This window comes from Podarcis vaucheri (assembly GCF_965113315.1).
Source record: "Podarcis vaucheri genome assembly, chromosome: 7".
NCBI lineage: Eukaryota > Metazoa > Chordata > Lepidosauria > Squamata > Lacertidae > Podarcis > Podarcis vaucheri.
Genome location: NC_138765.1, coordinates 27,837,464 through 27,852,753, shown reverse-complemented (window position 1 = coordinate 27,852,753; position 15,290 = coordinate 27,837,464). Strand labels below are relative to the sequence as shown.

Genomic DNA, 15,290 nt, shown 5'->3' with positions numbered 1-15,290 from the left:
AATTCAGCATAACGCTTAGCTGAACGCCTCTGCCAACACTAGCATCTCTGGTGGAATGTTCTGCCCTTTCCTCTTATGTGCTGTTCCAAGGATTCTCCTGAACCAATTCTGGGTATGTGCATGGGGGTGGGGACCCCATTGTGCCAGCAGAAGTTCTTGTACAGCCTTCCATTGTCAGGGCTCATTAGTTGAATGCTGCCCAAAGTGCTGGTTAGGTGGTCACCAAAAGCTAACAGAAGCAAGTGCAGGCCTCTCAAGCACAAGTTTAGTATTATTCTGTTGTGCTCTGAACATTGTTCAATTGGAGGCAAAAGCTTTTCATTTGCAAATCTTGCTGGGTTTTATAAGGGGTATGATTGTGAGTGTATAGACCCTTGTAGAAGCAAGGAACTAACACATGCACACACAGCTAGATGCTGTTTCACATTTTAAATCATAGAATTACAGAGTTGGAAGTGACCCCGTGGGTCATTGAGTCCAAGCCCCTGCAATACAGGAATCTCAACTAAAGCATCCATGACAGAAGGCCATCCAACCTCTGCTTTAAAACCACCTAGGAAAGAGAGTCCACCACCTCCCAAGGGAGAGTGTTCCACAGTTGAACAGCTCTTACTGTCAGCAGTGGCGGACTTCCAAATTTCAGTGGCACCCTGTGCAACACCAGATTCGGCACCACCACCACCACCACAGTCATTGTTGCAGCACCCTCTCAGCTTGGCACCCAGTTTCGGCCAACCGCCATGCTCCCCTAAGTTTGCCTCTGCTATAAAGTTCTTCCTGATGTTTTGACAGAATCTCCTTTCTTGTAACTTGAAGCAATCATGGATAGCTCAGTTGGCTAGAGTGTGGTGCTGATAACGCCAAGGTTTCGGGTTTGATGCATGTATGGGATAGCTGCATATTCCTACACTGCTGGGGGGAGGACTAGATGATCCTCAGGGTCCCTTCCAACTCTACAATTCCAACTCTGTGATCATATCTCCTCTCAGTTTCCTCTAATGCAAGCTAAACATACCCAACTCCCTCAACCATTCCTCACAAGGCTTCGTTTCCAGACACTTGATCATCTTGGTCGCCCTCCTCTGCACACATTCTGGCTTGTCAATATCTTTCTTAAACAGTGATGCCCAGAAATGGCTACAGGATTCCAGGTGTGTTCTGACCAAGGCAGAATAGAGCACTACTCTGTTATTTCCCACGATCTGGACACTATGTTTTTGTTGATGCAGCCTAGAATAGCATTAGCTTTTTTGCTGCTGCCTCACACTGGCCATGCTGGCTGTGGCTCATGGGAGTTGGAGTCCAATAACATCCAGAGAGCCACAGGTTCCCCCATTCCTGGTCCAGTGTAATTTAGAAAAATGTGTGCTGTTATATCATTGTCATGTGAGTTTCCCCACCCACGCTCCACGTCATTTGCTGTTTACAGGGATAGTGAATCTTACCATGCAATGACGTCTTGTCATGTGTTTTGTCTTATAGGACTTTGTGGAACAGAAAGGATGGAAAACCAATCTGTGGCTTTCCATCTCTCTCTCTCTCTCTCTCTCACTCCCCCCCCCCAACCACCATAATGTCCAGTTTCTACCAAGGGTGCAGTGCTAAACTATGGAACATCTCTTTCAAAAATATTTGAACATAGCTTTTTAAAGCAATTTTCTAAAACACAAACCCATATACAGGCAACTCCTGTTTTGCGTGCATTCAAAGAACATGCAGCCATGCATGTGTGGGCCATTTTCAGACCCAGAAGGGGACGGAATGGGGGCAGGGTGGGCTTATGCAGGCTCCTCTGACAGGCACAATGATCTGCAATGCAACCTGACACAAATGGTCTGTGTAATGTTACACTGAACACCTTGGTGGAAGGGTTGGGGACATAAATTGAATAGGTAATTTTTCCTCTATAGAAAAAAAACTTTAGACTTTTTTTTAAAGTGACAGGTTAATTAAATTTAAGTAGGGCTTGCCGATCGAAAGGTCGGCGGTTCGAATCCCCGCGGCGGGGTGCGCTCCCGCTGCTCGGTCCCAGCGCCTGCCCACCTAGCAGTTCGAAAGCACCCCCGGGGGCAAGTAGATAAATAGGTACCGCTTACCAGCGGGAAGGTAAACGGCGTTCCGTGTGCGGCTCTGGCTCGCCAGAGCAGCGTTGTCACGCTGGCCACGTGACCCGGAAGTGTCTCCGGACAGCGCTGGCCCCCGGCCAATAGATGTGAGATGGGCGCACAAACCCCAGAGTCTGGCAAGACTGGCCCGTTCGGGCAGGGGTACCTTTACCTTTACCTTTAGGCCCAGTAAGGGTCAGATAAAACTGACCCTGTGGATAGGTCAGTTAGCAGGATACATGGCCATAATATGTATAGACCATAAATTATCTATCAAATCTTTACTCTAAATAAAAGCAACAAGCATATGTACCAGGAGAGGTTTAGTCGGTTCTTTTAAAGGCCTACTAAACTGAAGATTCAAATAAGGGGATTTGTCGGACAAAAGGCTATTGGTCCCTCGGGCTCCATGCTCCATGCTCCAGAATGAATGTGCATACTCTGATGGAATGGGCCATGTTTTGATACATGTCTCTCTCTTTTCTTTTTTCTCCTCCCTTCCCCCTCTCTTTTTCAGAGCTACTTTAGCCAGCACTTTTTCTGGAACACTTTTCAAGTTCTGTATTTAATGGAAATCAAAAACTGATCTTTTTGTTCGTTTGTTTGTTGGTTCTTTTGGGGGGGTTTTCTAAGAAAAAAATAGAGAGAGAGAAAGGAAAAGAGGGGAAAAGGAGAGAGATAAACACCCCCTTTTTAAAAAAAAGAAAGAAAGAAAAAAGAAAATATATTAAAAAAATAAAAATAAAAAACTCGCTTTCTTTGAGAACGGCATGGAGACGATTTTTGAACCAGACCATGTTGTCAGCCCTCCTCTCCTCCCACCCTGCAGTCCAGCAAAAAGACAATCGAACGATCACAGCCACTGCCCACGTGGAGTGCGAGAGCCAGGGGAGCACCCGTGATGCCCAGCACCACCCACCCACCCACAGCATGCATACGAGAAACACACCGGAAGGCAATGGACAACCTACATGGATAGCCATGGGAAGGGGAAATTTATTTTTGTTTCTTTTTGGGAGAGGGAAAAGAGAACCGTCTAATCTGTGAACTCAAAATGAAAACTCAGTAATGAAGATTGGAGACTCAGCATTTTCCTCCTCCTCGTAGCTCTTTTTCTTTTTTCTTCTCATCTTTCTCTTGTGCAGTTTTTATTATTATATTATTATCATTATTTTTCTCCCAGGTTGTTTGTTTGCATTTTTTTTTATTAAAAAAGAACATTTTTGTTGTCGTTGCTTAATTTCTTTGGAGAGCCCAGAAGATTTTACAAGTCTGTGAACGGGCCTTGGGGACACCGTCATCTGCCAGTAAGTAACAATCTCAGTCTCCTACAATGCTAGCAGTCTAATGTCCTTTCAGGGCCTTGTGGGAAACTAAAATGTCTCACTGTGAGATGCATGAGAGCAAAGCTGGTGGAGTTCCAATGGCACAACAGGACTGCCTTTTCCTCTCCTCCCACTGCATGTCCCCACCCCACCCCATTAATGTCTGAAGGGTCACCCAACCATCTGCAGCTGATTTTGAGGGCACATGGGGGCTGCAGATGAAGGGGAAGTTCTCTTCCACTAGTGCACATGCCTTATTCTAATGGAACAGGAGTACTGGACACCACCCTAAGTACTTCCAAGAGGGTCAGCCATCAAGTGGTGTGGCATATGCAGACATATCCTGGGAATCAGGATCAGGAGAATAAGCCAATGGCCTCCCTAGCATTCACTGCCTGAGCATCTGCTTCACTCTACCTAAAGACAGGATTGGCCTTGCATTGGGTCCAAGTGGAACATAATTTATGGGTGTATGCCCCCCCAAGTGACGATGCTACTGTTTTGTCACCAACTTTACCTCTTAAATCAATTGCCCGTTTCCAGGCTCGGGTCATCCTGAACTCTCGTTCAGCCCAACCCTTGTTCAGTTTTTTCTCTGGCTAAACCATGTCTAGACGCACACCTGTTTCTTTAATCCTCTTGATTGTGCTGCTGCACCTTTTGCACACCTCCTCCCTGCTGAGAGTTTGCCACCATCAGAAAGCTTTTTCCTGGAGTGCAGGTGTCTGTCTGGAATTTGCCCCTTTCCACGTGAGTTTCCAGTTCTAATCAGGATGCACTCAAAGCCATCAGGGCCTGGGTAATTTGGCACTAATTGCATGCCAGGTCTGTTTCTCACTGGCTTGTTCAATTTCAGAGAGGGCGTCCCTTTTTACAATCAATCGATATTGGATTAGCATACTGAAACAGCCATATTAAAGTCACATTAAGTGCTCATTTAAGCCCATTCAATGGAAAGTGTGTTGTGTGGGGGAGAGATGGGTCTGTTTATTTCCTTAACCCTTTCCTTGATGTTTATCCTTTTATCTCTACCACTGAGCTCTCAGGAATCCACAGAACACTAGGCATTGAAAACCTGACTTTAAAAAAATAATAATCAAGGAAGTAGATTGTTGCTTACTTATTTGTTCTAACAGGCTTTTGGGGATTGGCTGCTTTTAATGAAATGGCTGGTGCCGTGCTGCTTTTATTGTAATTATTTGTATGATTTTAAAAGATTTTATATATGTATATGGTTTTATTTCTATCCATGTTTAATTGCTTTTTAATGAAGATTTTTTTCTTTGCTTTTAGCAGTTCTTATTTTTATATGCAAGCTGCCTTGAGCCCTGTCAGGAAAAAATATGGGGAACAATCATCATCATCATCACCACCATCATAAAGCCTGGAAGCTGCCTTATACTGAGTCAGACCCCATTGGTCCATCTAGCTTAGTATTGTCTACACTGACCGGCAATCTCTAGCGTTTGTGACAGGAGTCCTCCTCAGCTCTACCTGAAGATGTGGAGGATTGAAAGCAGGACCTTTGGCATGCAAAGCTCCCCCACTGAGCTACAGCCCCTCTTCAAAGATCAAGGCAGTGTACAAAATGTGTAAGCAGGCCCTGCCCAAGTACATTTTCCAGTTGATACATGAAATAATCAAGAAACGGACTGCAGAAAGGAGTGCATTCCACGGCCCCCCTGCACAAATGCAGAAATTGGCACAGGATACAGAATTCAGCACACAGATAATCTTCACTCTCTTTTTAAGAGCATGTTTATACATCACTCAAGGCTATGTAGATTGGAAAGTGTGTGGGCTGAGCAAGGCTCAAAAGCTAGAGGGGAGCCTGCTGAATCAGATCTGCAGTGGTCAGGGAGCATGGCTGCTGTATCCGGCATAGCTCTGTGCTGCAAATCTTGAAGCAGGACAAATGATGGAGAGTAAGGAAATGCATAGAAATTGTGGCAGGACTCAGAGGAGGATTATGGCTATCTCTCTGACATTGTAGCTTTACATATGAAAGTGTTTTTTGACTTGAATGAACATACAAAGGGGCCTCCTTCCATCATAATTCTTGAAAGGCACATTCTAGGAGGATTCATTTATCTATTATTATTTATTAGGTTCATTTACATGCTGCTCTTAATATGGAAAATTCCGGTTCAAAAATTATGTGGGGTCTCATTCCTTTTATCATTTTCCTGCTCCTATGTCCTATCTTTTCATACGTCTGGTTGGCAAGTAGGCAAGCAGTCCTCAACCAGTGTGACCGCTGAGGGCACTGAGAAGAACAGGATGGCGGGGGGCTGCAGCTCATGACAGCTTGTCCCCTTTCTGGACCCAGTTTCAGTAGTGGCCTGAAAACAACTAGCAGGCAATAATATCTATGTTGCAGACAGAATTGCACCCGCACGGTTTGCTATGCAGTGCAGGCTGCAGAGTTTTTGAGGGGGCTTTGGGGCGAGATGCCCTCGTGAGGCCTCTCTGTGAGTGGGCTCACTTCCTCCTTGCTGTTCACTGATGCCTATTTGCTTGCTATCTGCACAGCTGCTCCGAGAGGTCACTGAACAGACAGTGGCAGCAAAGAGGAAGAGGAAGAGCAGGGCCCAGGGGAGCCAGAAATCCACAGTGGGGCGTCTTTTGGGGTCCCCACAGTGCCGATCCCTGACACCTGCTCCAGGAACCAAGTTGCGAGCGCAGTCTCAGCTCATCAGGTCTTCTGCTGCTGAATGAGAGACTTAACAATGGAGTAGAAGAGTGTGTTTTTCCTCTGCACACCCATCTTCCATTGCTCTGAGACAGAGGTGGCGACAGCAGAGCAAAACGATGACTTGTGAGTGGCCACTGTGGACTTGCTCCTGCATGCACCTCTATATGCAGCTTCTTCACCCCACACTAAAAAAATTGCCGAAAAGCTTTGGGTTGTGGGTTGTTTGTTTGCTTACTTGCTTCTTTTTTCACTGCAGGGTGGGACATGGTAGGCACCCACCTTTTGATAGAAAGGAGGGCTTGGAGGAATACCTGATTGAGCATACTGGGATGGAAAGGTTGACATATACAGAAGCTGACTTAGCAGCTCTGCACCTTAAAATCTCAAGCTGTGTGCAGACTGGCTTATCATTACTACTGAACAGGGCTGGTGTCAAGGGTCTCCATGGTCAGGTTTGAAGTGCAAAAAGCTCAGCTTCTGTCAGAAACCACTAGGCTGCAGCTCGGAAAGAGGACCGCCATTAACGCTGGCGCCGACCGGAAGTCTCCCCCACCCGCCCTTTAAACATGTTTCTAGGGCTGCTGTGGTCAGCACAGTCCCCCCTTTTCCTCCTGTTGCTGCTCCTCATTCCCTTCCTACTAGCATCCATTTTGATGCCACTTCTGAGAGCCTCTCAGCGGTAGCTGTCCAATGGGCACCTTCTCCTGCTCTCCCATGCTAACTAAGCTGAACAAGTCTTGGCAGTAACAGTCTCTATGACAACTGATCCCTTAGCTCTCCTCATCCTTTGCCTCGCTAGGATGCCTGTCACTCTGTTTCTTCTGCCTGAGGGCCTCCAGCATCTGTCACGGGAGGGTTGAACGCGCCATTCCTCTGCATTTTTATGCCTCTTGATCCCCAGGTGGCTCTGCCTCTGGAACTACAAACCTAGGTCCCTTGGACTCGGAAGCAGTGCCTGCTGTTTTTGTTTAGGCATGGCTGGAAAGATCTCCATGGTGTGACCAGGGCTAAATTCCGAGCTTGGATTCAGTCCCGGAACATGTATGTGAACACCTTGGAACCACACAGTCGGTGCCTCTAACCACACATAACGTGGCTGCGGTACCACTGGTGGCTCCATGTTTTGGAGGATCCTTGGGCAAGACAGTTTCCGTGGCAGCCCAGTTCAGGACTGAGTAACGACAGTCCACCTGCATATATCTTGAGATTTTTAAGGTGCAAAGCTGCCAGGCCAGCTCTTGTGCATATCAGCCCTTCAACCTCCACAAACACTCAAACATTCAGGTATTCCTAAGCTCTCTTTTCTGTCCAAAGGAAGGTGGCCACAATCTCTCACTCAGTTGGTAATGCACTCTACCAATCCACCCAAGGGCCAGTCTATTTCTCCCTTTTGTTTTCAGGGGCCGACTGCATGCGTTTAAACTACAAGTGCTCTTAACTAGGTAGTTCTGACCTTGAATGCAGCATTTCCCCCTTACAAATTGCCTGTGTCGAGGCCCCATTCCAGACTGGAACTCTTCTGTGAGGGGTAGGGGGCCTTTAACCCTTTGCCATCCCATTGCAGTCTTCATCCGAATCGGGGCCCTATACTAACAATATAATTTGCAAAAAAGTGAGGGGGTGGGTAAGCGGAATAGACATCCCATTAACAAATAGGGGCGCTTTTTTCTGCAAGGCCCATAGCTCAGTGGCAGAGCATTTGCCTTGCATGCAGAAAGCCCAAAGTTCAATCTGTGACACCTCCTGGTCAAGCTAGGAGAGAACCTTAACTAAAACCATGAAGAGCCGCTGTCAGTCACTGTAAACAATGCTGAGCTAGATGGACCAGTGGTCTGATAGGCAGGATTTGTGGGTGGTTGGACCAGATGACCCCTTGGGTCTCTACAGTTCTATAAGTCTATGAGCTCTATGTTCCAATGATCCGGTATGAGAACAAACAGGGGCAAAGTGTTAAAAACAACATGCAAGGATTTAAATCCCCTATCAATAAATAATAACAAGAGCTATGCACAATTCACAATTGTTCACTTCAGGGCTGGACAAAAAACCCTGAGCTACACCGTTACAGTCACAAATAGTTTGGTCCTTATACTGAAAGATTTGTTGAATGGCTTCAATAGACATCGTAGGCTAATAATACGTCTCCCATAGATGGGCATAGATTGCAACGTGCCATGAGTAGCCAGCAGATCTGTGGCTGAACAATGCCCTGATACCTCTAGTAAGAGAGACAAGCCACACACTGTGGGATGATATGGTAGCTCAATGGTAGATTACATGCGCTGCCTGCAGAAGATCCTGAGTTCAGTCCCTGGAATCCCTAAGTAAAAGAATTTCAGGCCACCAAACAAAGGAGACAACAGTGAGTCAGATGGAGCAGGGGTTTGACTCGTACAAGACAGCTTCATGTGTTCAAGGCAAACGCTGCGTATGTTCAGAGGCCCTCTAAAACCGTCGCATTCTGAATCGGAGGCTACTTTTGAAAAACCACATACTTGGGAGCCTCTTGGCTGCACTGACCTGCTGTTGTTATGCTGGTGCTATTTACCCGATGGTGGGGAACCTGTGGCCCCCCATATATTGCTGGAGTACAACTCCCATCTTTCCTAACAACCAACCGATGCTGGCTGGGACTGATCAGAGTTAACACCCAGCATGATTTGGAGGGCACCAGGTTCCTCAAGCCTAGCTTCCGTGTCATTGCTGTTAATTCTTTCCCTTTGTTTCTGTTCCCAGTTCCCACAACTAACAGGAAGATCCTCCCCCGACCACACTGGCTATGCTCTTGTGACAAACGGAAATGCACCCTTCTTGGTTCCTCTTGACATTGCTCCTTCAGGAGGCTGGGTAGAGAGAAGGAGGACTTCCCCCTTGAAGAATCCTCATCCACTGAGAAGTCCCAGCAAGAAGACAGAAGCCTCGTGTTGCCTTTCCCTCCCTGCCCCCCTGCCCAACCCCAATACACACCTGTATTACTGTGGCCCTCTATGTTACTGCCTCTCCTGCCTTTCCCTGCTGCCCCCAACCCCAGGTCTGTCACTGAGATGCTTGTGTCTCCTTTGTTGAGAAGCAAGGTGGGGTGGAGGGTGGGAAAATGGGGCTTTTCTTTCTGCACAAAACCAGCAATTGTAAATACTTTTCAAAAATATATGAAAAAATGAAAAAAAAATACAAAAGAGCAAACACAATGAAAACACACGAACACACACACACACACAGAGCGCGTTTTCAAAATCAGAAATATATATTGAGAGGAGAAGAAGAAGAAAAAAAGGAGTCCAGAGAGAGTCAAAGCAGGAGAGAAGCTAATTGTGTCAGATATGCACTGAGAAATCTATTTGCAGATTGATTGACAAAAAGTAACAAGAAGCTATTTATTGTATATAATGTTTTATTATAAATCGTGTATTGTATATTGCATCTGTACATCTGCTGTGGTTTTGTGATGTGCAAATTTCAGCATGGGTTTCCTTGAGGTTTTAAGTTGCTTTTTTATTGTTTGTTGAGGGGGGCGGGATTTTTATTTTTTTGTTTTTTGTTTTGTTTTGTTTTTTGGCAGTACGCACCCAAAGATCCAAATTTGTATTTTAAAAAGAAAAGTGGGAGGGGGGGAGATTAAAGACAAGCAAATGCACCCTCTTTTGTTAGGGAGAGGGAGGGGAGCAACGGCATTTTCTGAGTTCTCATTGGCCACTTGTAAACCGTATTTCTTCCATGTGTGCCCCGTTGCGCCAGTGCTGAGCTCAGGGTGTATGTGTGTGTGCGTGTGAGCGAATGACTTCTTTTTCCACCTTTGTCCTGCCCTCTCTATTCCCTCCCTATCCTGGATTTGGAAACTTATGTACAGCTTTGTGGATTGTGCAAAAACAAAAAAAGAAAGAAACTTAAAAAAAGAGGAAGACCCCCACCCCTGTTCTGTGTTACCCATTACTGATCTGAACTGTACAACTAAATATACCAGACTTGGTAGTCGACTGGAGACAGAACACACCTGATTTGTCACCGTATAAGCTCCTGCTTGCTTGATTCCTTCCCCAGGCCACGTTGCCTTCATCCACACCACCCCTCAAAGCCCCTCTTTTTATTTTGCTTCCCCCTCCCCCCTCCCTGTGCCCCAACTGGTCTTTTTGTGTATTTAGGAAGGAATTTTTAATAGACACTTTTTTATATTAAAAGAAACCTATATATTGAGTGACGAGGCTGCTTTGTGTGCTTCTGTTGACAACTGAATGGATGCCTAGGGTATCTAGGGAGCGTCTGTTGCCAGCACTTGGGGATTGGGGAGGGGAGGGGCTGGAACTAATGCTTAGCTCATGCACTTCAGATGCTGTGCTTAGTTATGCGTTGGGGTGGGGGTGGGAGAGGCACTTCTAAGGCCAAATCCAGGAACAATGGGTTGCAAAGGCTGCCATTCTGACATTTGGGCTGCAATCAAAGGGCATCATCAGATGGAGAGCATAAGCTTTTGCTCTTTGCAGTTCTGTAGGATCCTGATTTCCAGCTTGCTGCCACTTGGCTCTAGGCTCCCAGCCTCTCTGTTGGCGGCATGAAAATAGCTCGCTTGTTTTTCTCGACTGAGAGGCCTCCGCACCAGAACACCAGAATAAGCTTGGCGGGGTGGATGAGATTTTTTCTGGCCTGCATTTCAAAGCGGGAAGCTTTGTCTGTGCGACTTTGTCTGCCGTTGCTCCCACTGTGGTTGGAAGACAAGGTGCCCTAAAAAATGCTGTGCTGCTGGGAAGCCAGGAAGAAACTGAAGGGCACTTCAAGATGGCAACTAACACACAGAGAGAGTTCAGCATTTGCGTGCTAATTCAGGGGAAAGTGGGTGCCATCACAATGCACAGGTAACTTTTTTTTTTTGCTTGTGCACAATGACCGACAGGCAGATTTTTTGTGGGCATTTTAATATGCCAGTGTCTGCTAAGTGGGACAAACCAGGGAAGATGGGGTAAGGGAACAACTACATCACAAACAAAGGGGGAATAAAGATCTTCATTGGAAGCAATTGGAAGACCAGCAGCAGCTCCTATTCACCAAGAGGCCACTATAGAGGCGGCATTAGGGGTGCTGCCGAGGAGAGAGCAGATCCAGCCTCCAAGGAGTGTGCTGCTGCGGTCACTGCCATCCAAGCAGCAGAAGTGGACAAAACATTCCTTGGTGGCCAAATCTGCTGCCCTATGCCTCCTGCCATCTGTGGCAGTTGCCTCACCTTTCCTCATGGGTGGCCAGCCCTGCACTGTTCTAAAGGTTTCTATATTAGATGGAATAACTCTTGCATGCAGATCTGTTCTCCTTTCAAAGGGAGCAAATGGGCATTATAATTTTGCATCCAAAGCCTACCCTGGATGCTAGCAAATAGTGGTTTAACCATCCATCAAGCTTCTCTCCTCTTGGATCTTAAAAAAAGTGCCATGTGTGTATTCAGAAGTGGCTTTGTTCATCCTTCACTTTACCATCCCCACCATAACAAAAATATGGGCAATAGGAACACAGAAATATTTTTATACTAAGATCATTGGTCCATCTAGCTCCACATTTGTCTATACTGGGATGAGGAATCCCATCAGCCCCAGCCCCCACGGCCAATGGGAGTTGTAGTTCAGCCAGTGCAGAATGCACAGAGTGCAAGCTTCCTTCCCACCTCTCACCCCTTGTTAGCCCCCAAATAAAGCAGAGCTTCTAAAAAATGTTCAGCCATCAGCAAGTCCGCATGGGAAATATGATCCATAATCATACAAGCGCTGCCACAAGTTCCTTGCCATGTTGCAGAAACACTACAAAGTGGTGCAGGTTATGGGGGTTTCCCCCTGTTTTTTCTTTTAAAAAAAGATAAATGGCTGGATAGGCAATAAACGCATAGCTAAGTCCCTGCAATCCACACACTCCCAAGCTGTTTATATGATGAGGAACAAATCTGATTTGGATGACATTTTAATAATGAATCCACCTAATCAGAAACAATATGCAAACTAAAAGATCTCTTTTAAAATATGTACACATTTCCTACACAAAAATGTGTGCAAAAATGCATATATTGGGGAAAGTTTGAAGTTTTTAATGCATGCATTCATTAAAATACCTAGAATGTATTCTGTTACAAGAAAATGCTTGAAGAAATGCATATTAGAGAAAATGGCATACAGAAATATGTTTGGATTAGGAGAAATGTGCAGTAAAGTGCTGTCCTGCACCATCCCCTGAGCTAGCCCATTGATCTCAAGTGTGCTGGAGGCTGTGGCCTGGCTGTCAGTGTTGAAGGAAGATTTGGCTGCCTGTCTGGTCAGCTTTGTTCATGGAATTGGGGTGTGTGCTTGGAGGAATGAGAGGCCGATGCCCCAGTTTAAATAGGATGCCAGGCACACACAACACTGCATGGGTAGGTTTGACCACATTTCATACAGTTGGGGGTAATCAAGAAGGAAGTGATCTGGAGCGGGACAACCCCAAAAAAGCCAAAATAGAGTGATGGAAGGAGAAGAAAGGGAAAGCTCCCTGCAAATGATCAATTCAGATCTCTTGAAATAGTGATCTGTCCCTTTACCATCAGCCTGTCTGGGATGGGCAGGTGGGCAAAAAAGGTAGCAGGAAGAGAGACAAAGGGGGTGGCACAGAAAGAGAAAATGGGGTAGCCACACATACTTTGGGGTCATGCAGGAAAAAGGATCCCTCCTAGTATAGGACACCTCTTTTTTGGGGAAGGGGATATCTGATTCAATTCCACAATTTTTCCTGGAATACTCAGGGCTGGCCTGCCATTCAACTGGGCAATTGGTGCTAGAATGAAGGCAGGAACTGGTGGTGTAGCAAGACTTTTCCTTTTCTTTCTGAAGCGCTGCAGCAGGGAGGGAAGAGTGCCATTTAGGCTCTGCTTCAGGAAGGCAAATGTCTTGGGCCAGCACTGAGCTTCCTCCCACGGTTTCCATCTCTGCATCTGCTGCCAGAACTCATCCTCGTCCCCCGTCCCCCCCCCGCCCTTGCCCCTGCAGCTGGGCTCCAGGACCAAAAATAAGCCTGGCGAGGAGTTAACGTGCTGGGCAGGAAGGAGCGATAGGAGATAATCTGCAGGAGGGGGCAGACTCAGATCCTCTCACCAACAGGCTTTGTTTGCTCTTAAAATCCAACCACAACTCGACTCCCTTTTACTTCCTTCCTTTCTCTACCCTTCAGAAGAAAGCAAAAGGAGTTGCACCTTGGGTCACTGTGTGCTTATTTCATTGGCAATCAACTGTTTAGGACAGGGGTGGGGAGCCCTAAATGCCTCCCTATCAGTAAATAGCTAACTTCCCCACAAACAAATCAAGAATGCTCAATAAACAATAAACTTCAACCTTGGCCTGATCACTCTTTTTCAAGGGAGCTGTCCCACATTCCTCTTGCTTCAGTTCTCCTTGTAAATATATCTTTATCTGTTGAAGAATCTCTTTGATACTCAGTTGGGAGATAAGGCTTAGTATAGTCCTAACCTGAGTATGCAGGAGTTTCCAAAATGGTCTAGTAGGGAGCGCAAACTGGTTGCAGGCTGAAGTCAACTGGGAAATTACATGTTCTTCTCATGTAAGAACATAAGAGACATGCTGGATCCATCTGGTCCAGGATCCAGAGCTCACAGTGGCCAACCAGATGCACATGACATGCCCACAAGCATAACCTGAGCACAACAGCAAATGTCCCTACTTGTGATTTCCAGCGGCTGGCATTCAGCAGCATTCACTGTCTCTGTCAGTGGAGGTAGAATATTGTCATCAGGGTTAGTAGCCAATGATAGCCATGGTGCTGAGTGCTGATTTGTCCCCATGGTATTGATAAAAATCGGCGAGAGGATATAGAACCTTAGCAGCCATTGCAGGGGTTGACATTACCAACACACACACACACACACACACACACACACACACACCAGCTCCTGGTCTTGTGCAAGTCACTTTTCTCCCTCTTGTCTTGGCAAGGGGCTACAGCTGAATGGTAGAGCACATGCCTGATGTGCAGAAGGCCATGGGTTCAATGCCTGTCATTTCCAAATAGGGTTGGAAAAGACTCTTGTCTGAAACCCCAGCAGGCTTATCAGTGGTAGTCTTTGAGTTTCTCCAGATGATGTATTTATCAAATATTCACTCCGATTTGCTTAAACAAAGGTTACAGTCATTGTATATTGAGCATTCATTCTGATTTGTTTGTGGGGAAGTTCTACACCATGAGCACTGATTGAATGATTTAAGTTATACCCTCCCTCCCTCCAAGGAGGCCAAGGTGGCATCCACGGTTCCCCCCCTCCCCATTTTATCCTCACAACAACCTTGGGAAGTGGGTTAGGTTAGGAAACAGCCCGAGGTCACCCAGTGAGTTTCATGGCTGGTTGGCAGTTTGAACCCTGGTCTACCAGGTCCTAGTGCAACACTCTAACCACTACACCACACTGGCTCTCTTAGGCCATGTAAACCCCACACTTTTAAAGCACATTCCCACCCCACCCCTGCAAAAATCCTGGGAACAGTAGTTTATCCTTCACAAACTATAATTCCCAGCACCACAGTTCCCAGAATTTTTGGGGGCAGAGCAGGGGAATGCTTTAAATGCATGGTATATATACAACCTCAGTCAATGGAAATGTGTGAATGTGCGTGTGGGTGATAGGAGAATGATGGGGCTATGGCTTTGGGGTGTGTGTGGATGTGGGTGGGTGTAGGCATGTGTTTAGATTCGTATGAGAGCTGCACCCGCTAGCCCTAGCTGAAGAAACTTCCACTGTGGTTCCTCCTCTGCAGACTCTCCTAACTGTCAACTCCATAAGATCGCTCCACCCAGTAGCTATTACTACAGATCCCTTGAATAGAAGGATGCCTGCAACCTCTGCTGCCAACAGGCACGTTAAGTCTAGGTGGGATTCCTTCTTGTGCGTCCCTTAAGCTCGGATCCTGATTTCTCAAATCCTCTGCTGCCTCCAGCATCGCACCCTGTGCTCAAAAGTGCACAGTTGGAGTTCAGGGTACAGCTGGATGTTTCCTGACTCAGCATTCCCAATGCAAATAAGGCGGGTGGAGACGGAGAAGGGCAGCAAACTGAGAGTGACCCCTGTGAATGCATGCTTATTTTCTCTCAACTAAAGAAGTAGAAGTAAAAAGTAGATTTGCATAATTTATCACTGTTTTGATTCTGGCAAACACA

General features: G+C 46.3%; 1 protein-coding gene across 1 annotated transcript in view; it reads left to right on the top strand.

The window, feature by feature from the left end:
- AHDC1 (AT-hook DNA binding motif containing 1) overlaps positions 1-10,316 on the top strand; it is a 199,074-nt gene extending 188,758 nt beyond the window's left edge. Inside the window, 2 exon segments of the mRNA XM_082231464.1 lie at positions 2,623-3,412; positions 8,862-10,316. The gene's annotated coding sequence lies outside the window, so the exon portion shown is untranslated.
- Positions 10,317-15,290: the final 4,974 nt, after the last annotated feature.